The sequence below is a fragment of the Thermobia domestica genome, chromosome 1 (genome assembly GCF_964235325.1).
Source record: "Thermobia domestica chromosome 1, izTheDome1.hap1.1, whole genome shotgun sequence".
NCBI classification, from domain to species: Eukaryota; Metazoa; Arthropoda; class Insecta; order Zygentoma; family Lepismatidae; genus Thermobia; species Thermobia domestica.
The window spans coordinates 310,431,757-310,452,491 of record NC_137454.1 but is presented as its reverse complement, the minus strand read 5'-3'; the positions used below and the strand labels follow the sequence as shown (position 1 = coordinate 310,452,491).

At 36.6% G+C, this 20,735-nt stretch overlaps 1 protein-coding gene across 1 annotated transcript in view; it reads right to left on the bottom strand.

Annotated features, from left to right (window-relative positions):
• LOC145667813 (uncharacterized) overlaps nucleotides 1-16,302 on the bottom strand; it is an 85,610-nt gene extending 69,308 nt beyond the window's left edge. Inside the window, exon 1 of the mRNA XM_081735245.1 lies at nucleotides 16,171-16,302. The gene's annotated coding sequence lies outside the window, so the exon portion shown is untranslated. The remainder of the gene's footprint in view (nucleotides 1-16,170) is intronic.
• Between the last annotated feature and the right edge of the window lie 4,433 nt (nucleotides 16,303-20,735).

Here is a 20,735-nt window from a genome sequence, read left to right as displayed (position 1 = left end):
GCTTGGTGTGACCGTGATAGGTGCTGAAAGATTCACTGTGATATTTTTGTGCAGAACAATCTAGAAACCTGGGCTGCAGGGAAGCAAATTGGACCCCAAGTGAATTTTATATATTTTGTAAATTAAACCACGACGAACACGAATCTGAAGGAATTTTAACATTCCGAATTATGGAACTCGAGATATTCGAACCTAAAGTGACTACGGAAGTAAACTGGACCCCACCTGAATTTTATATATTTTGTAAATTAAACCACGACGAACACGAATCTGAAAAAAAAATTAATAATTCGAATTTTGGAACTCGAGATATTTGAACATAAAGTGACCATGCGAGCAAGCTGGACCTCCCCTGATTTTTAAATATTTTGTAAACTAGATCACGAGAAACACGAACATGAAGAAATTTTGACATTCCGACTTCCGGAATTCAAGATATTACACTTAAAAGTTTAATATAGACCCTATGTATGAATATAAAAAAACAGTATTCTTTATGTGAAACACATTATGTCCTGTGAGATATATAAAGGTAACCAAGAAACTTCTGTCGCCTTTTGTGGAAGTCTGTGTTCAATTGGCGTTCTCACCGTGAGTTGAATGCAAATGAAGATAAGGCGTAGGTCAGTTGTTGGTGTGGGTATATCCAACATACTACCTGGTTGTGGCAGTTCAGTTACACCGCGAGCATGCGTAAGGACAAAGTGAATATGGAACTTCCACAGAGCGTCATAACGGCATGTATGCTGTACGAGTTAAAACTGGGATCAAACGGCACTGCAGCCCGGCGGATGATATGTCAGGCCTTTCGTGAGGGTGTCGTGATTACGCGGACAGTGTAGCGGTTGCTTAACAAGTTTAATGACGGTGACGAAACACTAGAAGACGCATCACGTGCCGGAAGACAAACACATGTACAAAATGAAGATCTTCATGCAGCAATTGAGGCGAGTAGTGGCCAGACATGTGAGGAACTGGGGTTACAATTCAGAGTAAGTGGAGAAACCATTCGACAGCACCTCAATTAATTTGGGAAGCACTGCAAGTTGGGTCGATGGGTCGCACATGATTTGACTCTGGAGCAGAACGCAACGCGAACAGACACCTGTGATTCTTTGTTGTCTCGTTTGAGGAGGGAGTCATTTCTGGACAGTGTGTTGATATGTGATGATAAGTGGGTCCTGTACGAAGCTTCATGACGCCGTCATCATTGGTTAACATCACCCGTTCCGAAACAACCGAAACCTCCGCTGCACCAGAAGAAGGTCCTCCTGTGTGTTTGGTGAATCGCTCGCGGCAGCATGCATCGAAAACTACTACCAGCTGGTCAGAGCATGAATGTAACTATGTACTGTCAGCAGTTGAGCGGTGTTCAACAAAAACTCAAAACTCTGGAGCCGGCACTTGTGAATCGGTAATTGGTTCTCCTAATACAGGACAACGCTAAGCCTGTGGCTAGAATGACCCGGGACACCATCCTACACCTTGGATGGGAAACTATTGCATCCGCCATACTCGCCGGACATTGCACCGTCCGATTATCACCTGTTCCATTCTTTGGGCATTCACCCTAGAGGACCCAGTTCAAATCTCTAGTAAAGGTGGAAAATACACTTGATAGCTTCTTCGCTTCACGGCCCACCAAGTTCTACCGCGAAGAAATTCATGGTCATCCTAAACGTTGGCAGAAGGTCGTTGATGCTGATGGGAACTATTTTTGATCTTCCATGTAAGTATTAGGAGACATAACGATGTTTTAAGATGGTGGGTCACAAAGCGACAGAACTTTCTTCGTTACCTTGACGTTAACTCTATAAAACTGTAAGAGCTAATATCTCGAGTTCGGAAGCTCGGAATGCCAAAATTCGTTGAGATTAGTGTTAATCGTGGTCTAGTTTACAAACTATATAAAAATCAGGTAGGGTCCAGTTTGCTTCCCTGGTCACTTTATGTTCGAATATCTCAAGTTCCGAAATTCGGAATGTCAAAATTTCTTCATATTCGTGTTCGTCGTGGTCTAGTTTACAAACTATATAAAAATCAAGCAGGGTCCAGTTTGCTTCCGTGGTCACTTTATGCTCAAATATCTCAAGTTCCGAAATTCAGAATGTCAAAATTCCTTCATATCCGTGTTCGCCGTGGTCTAGTTTACAAAATATATAAAAATGAGATGGGGTCCAGTGTGCTTCCCTGCAGCCGAAACCTGTTGAGTGCGGGTGTTTCTGTGTGTCGTGGCGGATTCTCAATTGCGCAAAACGGATGAAAAACTAGAACAACGCGTTTGCGACAAATTTTGTTTTAAATTCGGGAAATCTGCTTCGGATACTTACAAACTCTTAAAAACAGCTTAAATGTCTTTGTCGATCAAGTGTATTTATCTGTTTTAACAGATGCAAAGATGCCTGCGACTCAATTGAAGATGACCCCCAATCTGGGAGGCCTTCCATGTCAGCAACCAAGTACAACATTGTGAAAATCATGATTTAGTGCGCTCGGACCGTAGACTTACAATTAGGGAGAGAGTTAACGACCGGAATTTAAGTTTGTATGCTGTTCAGTCAACCTTTAGTGACAATTTAAACAAGCATCGAGTGTCCCGGAAATTCACTCTGAAATAGTTGTCAGACGAGAAGAAACAACACAGACTTGAAGTGTCCCAAGATCTGCTTAATCTGGCCAAAATGGACCCAGAATTGTTAAGCAGGGTAATAACAGGTGATGAAATATGGATTTATGGATACGATCCAGAAACAAAGGCTCGATCTTCTCAGGAAAGAGCCCAGGTTTATCAGAACCGAAGAAAGCGCGACAAAGTCGTTCGAATATGAAGGCAATTTGGAGGTTCCTCGATGGTAACGGTATCGTCCATAATGAATTTGCCCCTAGGGAGCAGTAAATCAGGAATACTACAAAAGTGTTCTTCAGCGTTTGCGTGAAAGTTTGTTGAAGAAAAGGTCTGCTCTCTTGAAAGACAAGAATTGGGTTCTCTACCACGACAACGCACAGGCGCATTGGCGTTAGCGATCCAAGAATTTCTAGTCAAATTCAACGTTCCTGTCCTTTTCCAACCGCATTATTTCCTTGATTTGGCCCCTCGCAAATTCTACCTTTTTCTAAATTAAAATTGTCGCTGAAAGAGAAGAGACTTAACGCAATTGAAGACATTCAGTTCTTCACATCCTTACGAAAGATAATTTTCAGAAAAGCTTCAAGAAGTGGAAACACCATTTGAATCGGTGTGTTCAGCCAGCAGGGGACTTAGTTTAAAGGAAATCCATCACAATAATTTGTAAGTACTGCCATTTTTAAATTACAAACCCCGTCTTAAAACTTTCAAATCACACCACGTATATCTATCTATCTTACACACACACATATATATATATATATATATATATATATATATATATATATATATATATATATGTGTGTGTGTGTGTGTGTGTGTGTGTGTGTGTTTGTGTGTGTGTATGTATGTGTCTGTGTCTGTGTTCCTCTTCCTTGATAACTTTCTGGCTCGCAACATACAGTAATGAAGATTATTTTTAGAAACTGCATTGCAGCTCACGTACATGTGATAGGTGCACCAAGCTTGCGAGACTATACAGACACACTCTTGTTAGTAGTAGTACGAACTCATAGATTACACCACCATCTTATATGGGGAGAGTGTGAAAATGGTAGTGAAAAAGAAAACTGATAATACACATTGAACATGGTCGAAGATATGCACCGAGTAAAATTTTGTAGCTTTCAGAGAGGGATAGAATTTTCTCCCTGGGCCACCTCTTGTAATCATCATTAGTTTACACCACTCCGAAATATAAAATAGTGAATCTAATATCGCAATGAGTTCTGAAGTATTACTGACTTCTTTCCAAGGCTGTGTGTTCCACCATGGATAGAAGCAGGAATCACGTGTATTGGGAGTACGTGTTAACCTTTCTCCTGTGAGAAGAGAACTTGCTTGTTTAAATAAAGTTATAGCAGGATTTAAAGTGTGTTGTACATGTATGCAGCGAGAGAATCTATGTACAGTGAAACCTGTCTATGTTGGCCACCATCCGTTCCATCGAAAAGTGGCCAACTTAGACAGGTGGCCAACTTTCAGAAAATAAGTGTGATTTGTGTATTTTTAGAATAGGATTTCTAGTATTACTTGATTGTAAAATTTTAAATAAACAGTGGCACGACAGCTACTTATAAATAATGTATATAGAGTAATCATAAAAATATACAGTATTAGAAAATATTACTATAGTATGTTTAATATATTTGTATACCTTTCTCTTCCTGAAAACTAATCTGGTACATTGGATTATTCCGATTGAAAACACAATAACACAAACAGCCATGAAATAGAAGCGTATGTACGCAGTTTAATGAAATTGATATTATAGCACACTGTGTTATTCAGATTGAAAACAAGAAAAGCTAAGTTATAAATTGAGAAATTCATATAGAATTTACATGACTTCTTTTAAGTTGTTACTGAATGGTGGTTCATTCTAGACGTATTTGTTTTATTATTATTATTATTATTTTTAGCAGATATGCACATTCTAATATTGTAGTTAACTACCTCTTGTTAATGACCTAGAAGTGTTTCCCTCGGAGCAAAAGATTTTTTTTGAAAAATTCTTGAGGGAATTCATATCTCAAAAACTCCGCTATCTTTTGACAAGTCGACAGGTGCCAATAGTTGACAATTGAGATGGTTAGTTTTAACCTTGAGGATTTTCCGGAATTACTAGAGTTCCCCACTGATGAAAGGAGTTGATATGGCTAATAGTTTTACCAAAACAGACAGGGTAAACAAATACGTACAACCATTTCCTGAATTCCTGTACATGATTTTTCTTATTCACATCTTCCTTCACCACCCCTTTATGAGGGTAGTGTTCTGGCCATTGACCTCCAAGAACAAATCGTGCGAATCTATGCTTCTTTGTGTCCAGTCACAAATACAGAACATCTGCCTCTCATCGGAATTCGAAAGAGTTAAGAAAAATAACAAAACTGTATTTTGCGTGGCCAAAATACACAGGTAAATTTATCATTATCATCATAGGGTAAACATTGCTTCAGTGTGGCCAACTTCCAAGATAGACAGGTGGCCAACTTATAGAGTAGTAAGTAACGAATGTCTTATGGGAAAATGCAGGTTCAAGACGAACTAGGCCAAGATAAGCAGGTGGCCAACTTAGAGAGGTGGCCAGGTTGACAGGTTTCACTGTATTTGTTTTAACATACAGTATTCTTTGGATTTATTGTAGAGGAATTGTACCAAACTCGGACCCGGGCCCATAAATTGGGCCCCCTAAGTTGCTGCACCTGGTATTGGTGTATAATGCTGGAAATACGCTGAATTGTAGTTTACGGTTACTGTTGCATGCAGCGCTAGTTGTGTTGATCAGTTAATTCCTTGTTCCGCAGCCAGCATCTGACGAGTTTTCATGTAGTGGAAAGTTTTGAAGCTCCGACGAGCAAGTATTGTTTTCCATAGTTAGTAAAAAGGTAAATGAGCCAACAATTTATTTATTTAATCTTAATGGTAAGAGTTATGTTCTATGTAATTAGCTAGTAATTTAGACGTAGGATTGACAAATTATTTGCAGCGAAGTAAAAACACGTATAGTCGTAAAGTGGGCCTCCTTGTCAATCCTAAAATGAGCCCCTACTATGTTGTGCAAAAGTAAAATATATATATATATATATATATATATATATATATATATATATATATATATATATATATATGTTTCATACAAAATTCTTATGACTCGTGCAATTTATTTACAATTTTCAAGAGGACCAAAATGCCCAAAAGAAAGACGAAACTATTAGTCAAAGGCATGTTAGTGTTAAGTCTTTATCAAGATCCTATGATCCAGGAAAGGAAAAGACACCGCTGAAGGTGAAAGGAAAAGCCAAAGAAGATGATTCTGATTGTGGCACAATCGCTGATGTAAGTGAAACATCAACAATATTCTCAACTTTATACGCTCCACCGGGGAAAACACCATCCACAGATGACGATGTTACCTGCATGTTCTGTACTGAAAATTTTTCGAGTGATACGAGAGTTGAACTCTGGGTCCGTTGTGTCATGTGCTCTTAGTAGGTCCATGTAGATTGTGCTGGAACTGACAAAGTCATTTATATTTGTGACTTTGCCAGTAGCTATCTTAACTATGTGAAACATTTCATTTATCACGTTTAATTTGGAAGTTTCGGTTCTGAAGTTTGAGAATTCTTTTTTAAATGCCACATAAGCAGGTTGGAGAAAGCGAGATGTTTAGATTTCTTATTTCTACCAGTAGAATATTGAATATTTCAGTTTTGAAAGTTTCAGTTTTCAAGCTTAGTTTATTTGAAACATTGTTCTGGAGCTTTAAAAAAAAAATACTTTTTGACTTGCTATTTCCGCCAGTAAAATGTGGAATATTTAAGTTTAGACATTTTCAGTTTACAAGTTAAATCTATTTGAAAGATTGCGCTGGAGTGAAAAAAAAAAACTTTCAGATTACAATTCGGCCAGTATAATGTGGAATATTTAAGTTTTAAGTTCGATTTTAGTGTGTTCTTTACTTTTCGGAATTTGTTTCAATTTCTTCTAATAAAGTCACGTAAACAATCATACTTCATTTTATTTCAATCATTTCATTTAGTTTAGGGTATTGTTTTTAGCTTAAATACGTAAGTCATTTAAACTAATACAGGTTTTTGCTTTGTGAAATGTATGTAAATTTTAAAGAGTCCCGGTTTATGAACAGTTTTTTCGAATGCCAAAAATGCAGTCCATACGAAAATCCATTTTCTTAACCCATTTTTTCCTTGATTGTTATGGGAAGAAACAAGCAAAGGAATTACATATTATATTATTTTCAGCATGAATAGCATTCTTGTCTGATCGATTCGATATTTTCTAGGAAAAAACAAAATGGGGACCACTTTTGGCACAGCTTCTCTCTCTCTCTCTCTCTCTCTATATATATATATATATATATATATATATATATATATATATATATATAAAATTGAAATATATAAAATTGAAAGTAACTATGTTTGTCTCTTAATCTCTTGAACCGACCGACCGATCTCAATCAAATTTCCAACGTTTATGCGGTTCTGACCTGGGAGTGTTTTTAGCTATTTACTTTGACAGTAGAATTTGGAGTTGGGAGGGAGACATAGAAAAAAATAAATAAAACTTAATAACTCTTGAACCACCAGACCGATCTTGATCAAATTTTCAATGTAGATGAGGTTTAGAATTGGGATGATTTTTGTCATTTTATTTTGACAGAACAACGTAGGGGAGGAGGTGGAGGGGGAAATATATAAAATCAATAAATATGAAAATAAAAGTGACTATGTTTGTGAATTAATAACTCTTGAACCACCCAATCGATCTCAATCAAATTTTCAATATATATGGAGTTCAAACCTGAAGTGTTTTATCATTTCATTTTGACAGTAGATTTTAGGGTAAGAGCAGGGGAAAAGGGGAAATATATGAAAATGAATAAAACTTAATAACTCTTGAACCACCCTACCAATCACGATCTAATTTTCAACATAGATAAGGTTTGAGCCTGGGATGCTGTTCTCATTTCACTTTTACAGTGCAACGAAGGGGAGAGGGAGGGAGAAGATATATGTAAAAAAAAGTAAAAATAAAAGTGACTGTCTTTGTGACTTCATCACGCTTAAACCACCCGACCGATCTTTAAATAAAAATCAACATAGATGAGGTTCGGACCTGAGGTGGTTTTTATTATATCACTTTAACGGTAGAACTTAGGGGAGGGGAGAAATCTATAAAAATAAATTAAACTTATAACTCTTGAACCACAAGACCGATCTTGATCAAATTTTCAACATAGATAGGGTTCGGGCGTGGGTTTTTTTCGTCATTTCACTTTTACAGTGCAACCTAGGGGAGGGGGAAGGAGGAGATATATAATAATCAATTTATATAAGGCTGAAAGTGACTATATTTGTAGCTTAATAACTCTTGAACTATCCTACCAATCTCAGTCAAATTTTCAAGATACATGAAAACATATTTACAATTTCACTTTAACGGTAGATCCTAGGGGAGGGGGAGAGGAAGGGGACGTATAAATAAAAGCTAATAAAACCTAATAACTTTTGAACCATTCAACCAATCTCCATCAAATTTTCAACTATATGAGTTTTTTTATCGTTTCACTATTGACGAACCACAACCTAGCGGAAGGGGAGTAGGAGATATATGTAAAAAAATAAAATAAAGACTGCCTTTGTGACTTCATCACTCTTGAACCACCTACCAATCTAAATCAAATTTTCAACATACATGAGTTTAGGGGCAGGGATTGCTTTAGGCTATTCAGTTTGACGATGGAAAGTAGGGGAGGGGGAGGGCGAGAGAAATTTCAAAATAGTCAAAAATCACCGATATTAGTGTTTAATCCATAGTTTTCGGGGTCGATGAGAGAAACAGTGAAACTTCTGATACTGTTTTGAATCCAAGTTCAGCTTTGATAGTTGGGGAGGGGGAGGATACAACGTAGAGGAGGGGGATAAACATTTGAAAATGATGGAAAATGACTAATATTAGTGTCGAATTCATAGTTTTAGGAGTAGCTGAGATTAACAGTGACAATTCTGATGCCGTGTGTTGAACAAGGAGTAGGGGGAGGGAGAGCTATATATGAACGAAAATGACCAATATTAATGTCTAATCGATAGTTTTCGGGATCATTCAGATGAACAGTAACATTTCCGATCCGGTTTAAATCCAAAATCAGCCCCGCCACTTGGGGGAGGGGAAGAAAGAGATATATAAAAATGATCGAATCCGGATCTGATCCGGAAATTCTGATTTCGGAACTGGGTCCGGATCTCGGATCTGGATCCAAAATTCGGATCTCGGACCTGGATCCGGATCTCGGGTCTGGAACCGAAATTCGAATCTCAGATCTTGATTCGTATCCAAATCTACATCTGAAATTGTGATGATAAAATTGAATATCTAAAATTCGTTAAAACTTTTTTAGGATTCACTGATATAGTAGGTTGCTGTGCTTTTAAATGTTTCCATAACACGTTTGTGTTACCTTTGTTCTTTATTTTATTTTAACCTTGGAATATTTACATGTTGCACTTTCTGTCGAAGTCTCTTTAGTAAAATGTTTCCCAGTTTGATTTCTTCCCATTTCAGAGTATAGTGAACTGTCTGAAAACTGATGTAAATGCTAACAATTCTTCTGTTTAGCTCCTCTTCCAAACTTAATGTTAGCTTCACATTGAAAATATTTATTTTATTCTTAGAAAATAAACTATCTTCTTTTCTCATATATAAATGAAATATTTTTAGATAAGGCCCTTCAAATCGCAGGGATAGTAGACAAAACAAACTCTTTATTAATAGTAGTTTCTGACTCACGAGTCCAACCACCAACAAATGTAATAATGAATATCTTTCACTTCGAAGGTATATACAACAAAAAATATAGACTGGTTGGCGTGGAACAACAATAGATTTTTAAACATACACACGAGAATTTCAGGAGAGCGATATGGTTGTGTTCGTTGTATGACTTTATTACCTAACTTATGGCTTGCCCTTCTGAGGTCGGGAGTTGAAGGAGTAAATATAAAAGAGATTTCTGTTATATTTATAAAAGAGAAATGTAAATATAAATATAAAAGAGATTTCTTCACCCTCCTGGCTTCTTTAATCATACATTGCAGGACGTAACCAAAACATATCCATGCATCGTATCATTGAAGCGTTTTGTGTTTTGTATATTAAAGTGTTCAAAAATATTTAACATATTCGCATTTGTTGTTGTGATCTCAGGTTCAATTCTCGGTGGGAACATACATGAGAAAATTGAAAGCTGAAACAATATGAAAATAGTATATAAAAGTCAGGAAATTGATATTAAAACTTTAGCTATCTATTGGGACTGTAAGGCTGTAGTTAAATTAACCCACACGTTTCGTGAAGATATATTACGTCGTTATTGTTTATTTACTATAAGCTACCAGATACATCCTCAGAGGCCATTTTACACTGTAGTAATCAACAGATAAAAACATTGGAAAAGGAATGAAAGGAAAGTCTCCAGAGCCTTAGATCAAGGTACTAACCTAGCATTTGCCCAGTATAACTGAGGAACAACCCTGGAAAATCCTCAGTCAGGATGGCTGGTCTCCGAATTCGAACCCGGTATTATCCAATTGTGAAGCAAGAATCCTAACAAGTAGCCTGAGCTCGCTCCGTATTATTATTATTATTTAATTAACGTAATGTTTTAAAATTAGTGCAAATTAAACCGTACTTTCTTTATTGCTGATGTTATAGTTAATAAGCCTAAATGAGACATCAGTCCTCCATTAAGAAAGAATACTAGAACTGGAATTCAGGAAGCGGGGGTGAAGAGATTAATAAGGATGAGGAAACTATGTACGATGCAAAAACTGAGTAATTATGACTTCGTCACAGATATATTCACTTACATACGTCAATTAATATTTCTCTGATACAGTGCACTCTTACTTTCTATAGTGGCAGGAAAATGGCCCGCTTTTGTAAACGAATACACTAAGCACGTGCGTATAGGCGCAATGTCCGTGCAAAGAAACATAGGTAAAACTAGAAAAAAGAATAGGGTGAGCGAAGGGAAAATGATAAACCGCCCTTCAACTTGAAAAAAAGAAAACTAAAAATAACTAAACTTAGCGCTACGAAAGACGCGAGGCGAATTTTATTGAAAAGATTGTTTTGCCCTAGTGATTAGTTGTGCTAACTATGAACATGAATTAAAAGGAAAACAAGTAGCTAGCTCTAATTTCCCAAACTAGTTGAAAAGAAAATATTGGATAAAATTTAATAATAAAGATGCCATTTATAATAATTAAAACAAATTAAATTCTTGGCACGACAGTCCTTTGGTTCCTACCAGCGGGCTTACGTTGAAAGTGGGGATGTGTAGTCAACGCATCGACACCCGAAGTCCCTAATGCCGGCTTTCTAGACTGTAGTCCGCTACCTCTTACTTAAGATAACTCCCCAGTTGTCCTCACGATGCTGGGTCAACATCGAAATTGTTGAGTGCCTCTCCGGGAATTGAACCCATGACCACGGGCACCTAAGGCACGCTCTCTGTCTTCTATAGACGAAAAGCTATAGTTACCCACATTGTCTAATACAGAAATAAGTTCTGATTCTCTAATAGCTGCTGATGGTGATAGTCAAGGTTCGCCGAAGCATGATCCTAAACCAAAACTGAGATATTGATGTCACTGGAATGCCTGAAAAGTCATTGTGGGTAAGTGAATTGCCCACTTATCAGGATAAATGGCGATGGTGATGTGAAATGCGGGGCTGTCAGAGGTACTACTTATAATAATTGGATTTATAATAGCCTATTCTATGTTGCCATAAACCCTCTTCAGGAACAAAACTGTTAATCTTAGCTTTGAAAATGTTACATAAGAAGTTTTATTGCTATCATTAGGTTGTATTAGGAATTATCGGATTTATTTTAACGCTTAACTTTTACATCTCTTCTGATTTACGAATATTTAAATTGCGATTATCCCCTTAAGGTCAATTAGTGATATTTTAAATCATTTCAAACCAACTTTATATATGGTTAGTCTTGTTATATGGGAATAATTGAGACCAGATGCAGTCTACAGGCTAAGTCCAAAAAGAATCTTGGCCGACCTCCTGATAAACCACGTCTTTCAGCAAGATGAATTGTGGCAATCCGATACCCACATGAGAAAATCTTCGGTTCAGAGTGAAAGCTTCCATAAGAACCAGCACTCTAATCAGTGGAATGTGCTTTGCTAATTTTTATTCAATGTGAAAGTACCTAACTTTATTGCTAAAAAAGAAAAGGCATTTATTTCAAACAAGTCGCCATTACAGTTTTTGTATTTGAACACAACACTCATGAAAAGTCATGTTAAAGCGTAACTTGCCCCTGAAAAAGAATATTTATCTGTTTTTAGTTTCTCATGTTCCCCAAAGTACCGGTACATGCGGAATTAGTGCTCGCCTTTCGCTCGCTTAACCTAGGTAAAACGGCTAGCATCTTGTCTGATCGATTCGATTCGGGTCCCGGTTTATGAACAGTTTTTTCGAATGCCAAAAGTGCAGTCCATACGAAAATCCATTTTCTCAACCCATTTTTTCCTTGATTGTTATGGGAAGAAACAAGCAAAGGAATTACATATCATATTATTTTCAGCATGAATAGCATTCTTGTCTGATCGATTCGATATTTTCCAGGAAAAAACAAAATGGGGACCATTTTTGGCACAGCTTCTCTCTCTCTCTCTCCCTCTCTCTCTGTCTCTCGCTCTCTCGCTCTCTCTCTCTCTCTCTCTCTCTCTCTGTATATTTATATATATATATATATATATATATATATATATATATATATATATATATATATATATATATAAAATTGAAAGTAACTATGTTTGTGACTCTTAATCTCTTGAACCGACCGACCGATCTCAATCAAATTTCCAACGTTTATGCGGTTCTGACCTGGGAGTGTTTTTAGCTATTTACTTTGACAGTAGAATTTGGAGTTGGGAGGGGGACATAGAAAAAAATAAATATAACTTAATAACTCTTGAACCACCAGACCGATCTTGATCAAATTTTCAATATAGATGAGGTTTAGAATTGGGATGATTTTTGCCATTTTATTTTGACATTGCAACGTAGGGGAGGAGGTGGAGGGGGAAATATATAAAATCAATAAATATGAAAATAAAAGTGACTATGTTTGTGAATTAATAACTCTTGAACCACCCAATCGATCTCAATCAAATTTTCAATATATATGAAGTTCAAACCTGAAGTGTTTTGTCATTTCATTTTGACAGTAGATTTTAGGGTAAGGGTAGGGGAAAATCGGAAATATATGAAAATGAATAAAACTTAATAACTCTTGAACCACCCTACCAATCACGATCTAATTTTCAACATAGATAAGGTTTGAGCCTGGGATGCTGTTCTCATTTCACTTTTACAGTGCAACGAAGGGGAGAGGGAGGGAGAAGATATATGTAAAAAAAAAAAGTAAAAATAAAAGTGACTGTCTTTGTGACTTCATCACGCTTAAACCACCCGACCGATCTTTAAATAAAAATCAACATAGATGAGGTTCGGACCTGAGGTGGTTTTTATTATATCACTTTAACGGTAGAACTTAGGGGAGGGGAGAAATCTATAAAAATAAATTAAACTTATAACTCTTGAACCACAAGACCGATTTTGATCAAACTTTCAACATAGATAGGGTTCTGGCGTGGGATGTTTTCGTCATTTCACTTTTACGGTGCAACCTAGGGGAGGGGGAGGGAGGAGATATATAAAAGTCAATTTATATAAGACTGAAAGTGACTATATTTGTAGCTTAATAACTCTTGAACTTTCCGACCAATCTCAATCAAATTTTCAAAATACATGAGGTTCGGATCTGAAAACATATTTGCAATTTCACTTTAACGGTAGATCCTAGGGGAGGGGGAGGTGAAGGGGACGTATAAATAAAAACTAATAAAACCTAGTAACTTTTGAACCACCGAACCAATCTCAATCAAATTTTCAACTATATGAGTTTTTTATCTTTTCACTTTTACGAGCCAACGTACCGGAAGGGGAGTAGGAGATATATGTAAAAAATAAAATAAAATTGACTGCCTTTGTGATTTCATCACTCTTGAACCACCCGCCCGATCTCAATCAAATTTTCAACATATATGAGTTTAGGGGCAGGGATTGCTTTAGGCTATTCAGTTTGGCGATGCAAAGTAGGGGAGCGGGAGGGCGAGAGAAATTTCAAAATGATCAAAAATCACCGATATTAGTGTTTAATCCATAGTTTTCGGAGTCGATGAGAGAAACACTGACATTTTTGATACTGTTTTGAATACAAGTTCACCTCTGATAGTTGGGGAGGGGTGGATACAACGCAGAGGAAGGGGATAAACATTTAAAAATGATCGAAAATGACTAACATTAGTGTCGAATCCATAGTTTTAGAAGTAGCTAAGATTAACAGTGACAATTCTGATGCCGTGTGTCGCAACAAGGAGTAGGGGAAGGGGAGCTATATATGAACGAAAATGACCAATATTAGTGTCTAATCTATAGTTTTCGGGATCATTCAGATGAACAGTGACATTTCCGATACGGTTTAAATCCAAAATCAGCCCCGCCACTTGGGGGAGAGGAAGAAAGAGATATATAAAAGTGATCGAAAATGGCCAGTATCAGTGTCGAATTTATAGTATTCTGGATCTCTTAGATGAACAGTGGTACTTTCGATCCCATTTAAATCCAATTCAAAGCAGCAACTTGGGAGGGGGGAGGAAGAGATATTTAAAAGTCATCGAAAATAACCGATATTAGTGCTGAATCCACATTTTTGAGTCGCTGAGATGAACGGTGACACTTCCGATGCCATGCCCCGCAACATGGGGTGGGGGAAATATATATATATATGTATATATATAAATGGTCAAAAATGGAAGATACTACTGTTGAATCTATAGTTTTTGCGGTCGCCGAAATGAAGAGTGACACTTCTGATGCTGTGTAAGTCCATTTTCAGCTCTGACACTTGGGGGATGAGGAGGGGTGACATACGTTAAAGTGATCCAAAATGAGCAATATCAGTGTGCATTTAAATTACTTATTTCAACCCAGCGAAGCGGGTAATATATATATATATATATATATATATGGGGGTGCGTGGGGGGTGGTGTATACCATGTGGGAAAGACTATGGGAGTTTACAATGGTCAAGCAGCGACCTTACATTTATTAACCATGTACGTATGCAGCATATTAGTGGTGAGGTTCCTGGTTAGATCCTAGAGTGAAACATACATACATACTAAGTAGAAGATTGGAATCTCATGACTGCCATTATCGGGAGTAGTCCTGGATTGGTCTTCTAGGCGGGTTTTCCAAGCTCTATTCTCTTATAAAGTACTTTAAGTTGTCAGGTAATAGATCAGGTGTTAAGAGAGTAAGATGAGACGGGACGTGCGAGGTCTCCAATTGTCCACTCTAAGAAGGTTCGATCCCTACAATCCTTCCGTCCAAGGCGACGTCTCACAATGTTTTTCAGTATTTGCTTATCATGCCTCTTGAATAGGATAGCGTGTAATCCGCTACCTGCACTGCCTCGAGAATTAAATCTTCTGTCACCAGTGCCAAGTTCACAGGATACTCATAAACAAAAGAGGACGTTATCTACATTATACTAACGGAGTCGACTGGTATAAAATGTCTATCGGCTGATTCTCCAGATGGCTGTTAATGGTCCGTAACTCAAAAACGGTGATTCTTTTTAATTTAAATAAGAAAAATCCTTTGAAACTAGATTACAAAGTTGGTTAAGTATTTTATACAATAAATTACAAGAGATAAGAATAATTTTTCGAAGGGATATATCTCAGTTTCATTAGACATTATGGTTTGATAGAGCCGACCTCATTACCATATTCTGACCGTTATTAGACTAAATCTCTTCTGTGACATTAAACACAGGTTTTGAGTAATCTTTACCTCATTCGATATCTCACGACTGTAGGATATTTTTGGCATGGGAGACCCGGGTTCGATTCCCGGCGGGAGCTCATGTGGTTCGGATTCCATGTTAGTCAGTATGTTGGGCCGCGGTGGCTGGGGGTCCGGGTTCGATCCCAACCTCCGCCAAGTGAGCTTTGTGGTGAACAAACACCGTGTGCGTGGTTTTCTCGGGGTTCTCCCGTTCCTCCCACTTTCTTCATTCCACCATTCATTCATTACTCATCATCACCGCCTCCTTTAGCCTAATCGGCATAACCGTGGGACGTGAAACAAAGATTTCATTTCATTTAATCAGTATGTCCACGTCTCATATAGCCTCGCTGCTGAACGGGACGTTAAACTCAAAATGAACTCAACTCTACCAGTGACCCACCCCGGAACAAAAAGACAAAACGAAAAATTGCGACAATAATCTGTTAAGCTAGAGTTAATGTTATGAGTGATGGCAAGTTGTTAAAGTCCGAGTTTAAGCCTCCCTATCTTCATAACTGCACCTTCTTTGCTCTGAGTAGAAAGTTATTAAAGTTTTGTTTTTTACATACCTGTAATAGCTTCAACTCGAAGTAGCCGACATACAAACCACACGACGTACGCTTGAACCAAGACAGCTCAAAACGAGCACCGCACAAGGACAAAGGAAGCAACAACAACCAGAGGATTTCCTCTGTATTTTGATATGCGCCGTCTGACGCAAGGATAACCGACCCAGGAAGTGAGTCGGTAGAAGTTGATATTGTTTTTGGATTTAAGATAAAACTATTCAATTTTGCCACACACGTGAGGACATACCTTTTTTTTTTTTTTTTTTTTTTTTTTTTTAAAGAAAAATAACACAACCCACGACTTCAAGCATATACGGGAATATTTTCGGTTTTAGAATTACATTAGTACAGAGCATTAGTGCAAATCCTGGGGGGATGAGGGGACGTGTCCCTTCAATCTTGAAACTGGCGGGACTATCCCTCCAATAATTCGATTTTTTTTAAAGAGAAATGTGATGATTTGTGTCGGGCTGTCACAAAGGAAAGTGAGATAATATTGATGTCCTTTGATGTCCCTTGCTGATGTAAAACAGGTTCACCTCAGAAAACAGATTCAATTACCGTAATACGATTCTCATCTCCCTCTCCAGAATAAGCTTCAAATCTGCCCGCTTCCCAATGTTGAAGGCAACTCTGCTCCCGTGATCCTCCAGAGCACTGTTTTCAAACTTCATAAATATTTTGAGCATCGTTTAGAAAGAAAAAAAAAAGTATGGGAACGGTCTTATCCGCCCCCCGCCGGAATGTTGAAGACAAATTTACGCGTCATATTCCAGGAGAGCTCATTTCCGTAATTTTTCATAATTGCATAAAATAGAGATCTCAAACACGCTCCGACATTATTCGTCACTTAATTTATGAATTCTTTGATTGATAATTTACCATCTTATACCATCAGCTACTTATTTACGTATATCCTGTCATCGCGGCTACCTTGCTCTGTTAAAGTATAGAAGAGATAACAAAAAAAGAAGAAAAGAAAAGAAAGAAAAGAAAAAGAGAAAATTAATAGTATCAAAGTAATAACGAATGTAGACATGGGATTAGCATAAATCGAATTTCAATAATGTTCTCATATCGATCTCACCCCTTTTCCAAGGTTAGGGTAATCTCAAGTCAGTAGTGCCGAAATAGATCAGTGGCGGCTTGGCTCTAGTTTCAAGGCCTGCCTAATGTTACACCATCTGCTGAAAGTTGGACTTAAAAAATAAAAGAAAGAAAGAAAAAGAAAAATGCGTGAAGTTATTTCTACAGAGATGTTTAAACTATGTCGAACTGGGTATATATTATTATTTTTCCTCACTATTATATCATTGTTACAGTATTCTCATCATTCTGTTATTACTATTTTATTATAACTGTCTTTCTCCTGTTTTTTCTTAAACATAACTAGCCGTCAGTACAGTGGAAATGCAAAAGGTTCTATTGTTTGAGTAAGGTTATACAAGAACAATTCGGGTTTTACTGTAAATCATTTTGAATTATAAGTTGTAGCTACAATACACGATAGCATCTTAAGCGGAGAATTGATGAGACCACTGTTAGAGGAAGTAGAAACTTGTTACAATAACAAAATGTAATCTTTACCATAATTACAAAGTTAGTAGATTTTTTAAACCTTTATCCTTAAGCATAGTAGTTAAGAGTGACCGTACAGTCGTGAGATGATGCGTACTATTAACTTAGATTGGCAGATTTTTGTCAGCATTATTGGAGTTTAATAAATCAGATCCGGACAACTTGAATGTTAAATATGCACGAGATCTTTAACAAATTATTAGGGTACAATTCACTATTTACATATGTCGGTACACACCGAGGAGTCTTGCAATTACGCAAAGGATAAATTTCATAAAATTTAGTTGTTATATTACTATCATCTCTTTGACAATTAGGACAATGACATGCCTTGGGGAAACGAGCGGGGGCTGACGACCCCAGGCACCGAATTAAGAAGGGTGCAAAATTCAGAAGGAGAAGAAAGAAAAGAAGGAAGAAAAAGACATGCGCACATACAGGGTCGGATCCAGGATTTTCTGAGTGGGGTACTCCAATAGCTATCAGTACATTTTAATTAAATTGGAATTTTTAAATGGCTTTAGGCATTTGCAGTGTGAATGAGGAACTGCCCTGCAAATGCTAAGTGTTTGTTCTCTGCGAATGCTTTTCTTTCAACTTTTAGAAAATTGACTTAAACTATCGATTTTGCAAAACTTTAATTTGTTTTAAGAACAAACGGAAACATGACAGCAACAATTTTCGGAAAGTGTTGCTATTTTAATTGCTAGCTTCTCACTTTAAGTACGTAGTGTATATTTACAACGAAGCGGGGTGTACGTGCACCTATGCACCCCCCTTTAAATCCGGCCCTGTTCACACATAAAATGGAAGGAAAAAAAGTAATAGAAAGTGCTCAAAATCAAGGAAAAGCAAGGTTTATTTTTGAAAATTTTCTTGAGATTTGCGCCAACCATTGTAGCGCTTTTCGGCTGGTCTGTTCACCTCACTCATATGTACGCGGGCGCCGTCGTATACTCTCGCCCCAGGCGCTGATTTTCCACGGTATGACACTGATAATTACTGTCAGCTTATTCGTGTAACAATCAATCAGTCGTTAGATTTAATTATGAGATAAATCGAACTTCCTGGATATGGTATTATCCTACGTATATTATAGAATGCTTATTGACTTCACCAATTCTCCTTTTGAATTGGATTAAAAAAAAAAAAAAACTAGCTATGGTATAGTGTATTATCCAAATATGTAGACACAACACCATTTATGCTACACAAAAATTTTGTGTCAGCACCGACATTCCATAAGTCAACGCTTTATAGCCTACAATCGTAATTTAACGAATATATAGTCAAAATCCGTAACAGTTAATAATTACATTCCTGGGTTAGACCTTAAAATGCAATTGTTTAATGCGTCGTTTATGATATCATATAGAGTCACAAAATTAATTACAGATCGCAAATTACAAAATGAAACTAAAGAATACAAGTTACAAAGTTAATTAAGGATTACAAATCAGAGCCGTAACTACATATTTCGGCGCCCGGGCGAAGTAGAATTTGGTGCCCGTTCCCCTACAGTCACCTTACCAAGCTTTTTTCTTGTTTGTTTGTTTACATTGTAGAAACACCTTTTGTTATGCTACGCTGAATTGTTATCAAACTGCTTGAGAAGATCATTGTAACCCAAAAGCAATCATTATGTATTTTTTTTATAAATAAGAGTTCCTTTCAAGAGGCTTCTTTTGGACTTTTTTTTTTTTTTTTTTTTTTTTTTTTTTTTTGTAAAACTTGACAATACAACCTTTGGTTGTATACTAATCCACTTCGAGAAGAATTATGGAAATTTACAACTATTTACAACGTTTCACACCATCGATAAGAAATGAAATTTCAACACAGTAACTATGCGATTTTAAAATGTTTTAATTGCGTGACAGCACTAATTTCCAACAATACTAATAAACATTTGAAATTTTATTCTGCATGAGACCACACAAATAGCACTTTAATTTGGATTCTTTTACGGTAAAAATATTTGAAATATTATGGAAATTCAGAGGAAGCCTTGTTTGCGAATTTCTTAATATTGATCGACGGAGGTAAAGAATATATTTAATATTTGTATTTAAAATACGAAATATAGTTTGACTAAAACATATAAGATCTATTTGAAATTATAGTAATTACTTAAACTTTTAATGAATGAAAGTTCTGATTTTAAAGCCACTTATTATTAATTAACATATTAAAATACACTAACATACATACAGACATATATAACCCACTCTCCATTAACTTATACATGCAGGGTCCTCTTATACATTATGGAACATTAACGCCGGGGCCGCTCCATAATGTTTCAGATATATTATGTGTGTATAAGTTTTGTATGTATGTAAATAGATAAAATATCACAAAATTAGATATGTAGGCATATGCAAAAAATATCCTGACAATACAAGTAGTTAATCCCAACAAATTACTTCAAATTGGAAGAATTTATACGTCAATGGAATAAAAAAATCACTGGTACTGATCAGTCTTTGAAAAAGACGAAAGTCGTGAGGTTAATATCTGACTCCTTAAGCCTCTATTCTACACCTACTTCAAGCTCGAAAATATTATTATTCCTCTTGTTTACCTTCATTTTTAATATTCTCGCGCAAGCAGCAGCTTGCGTGTATCTCTTCACCCTTCTCCTTTTGGTACTGTACCTTCATTCTTATCGTCTGCTTGGTTAGAAAAGCGGGACGAACCAGCCAAACTCATCACCATCAAAACGGCAAATAAGTATCTATATTTAAGATTTTGACCATTTTTGATTTAAAAGATGTTCCTGTGTACATTATAAGTCATTAGTCGGCAGGTTGTATATCACATCGTCATTAACAAATGATATACAAAAACTTCTTTTTAATAATAAGTGAACACTTGCTGTGACTCTTATTGAAACGTTTGGATTGCGAGCGGAACGAACTAGATTTTTTTTTTTACAACTCTATTTCTTTGCAAACCGACCATAATATTGATTTAATAGGGCGCCA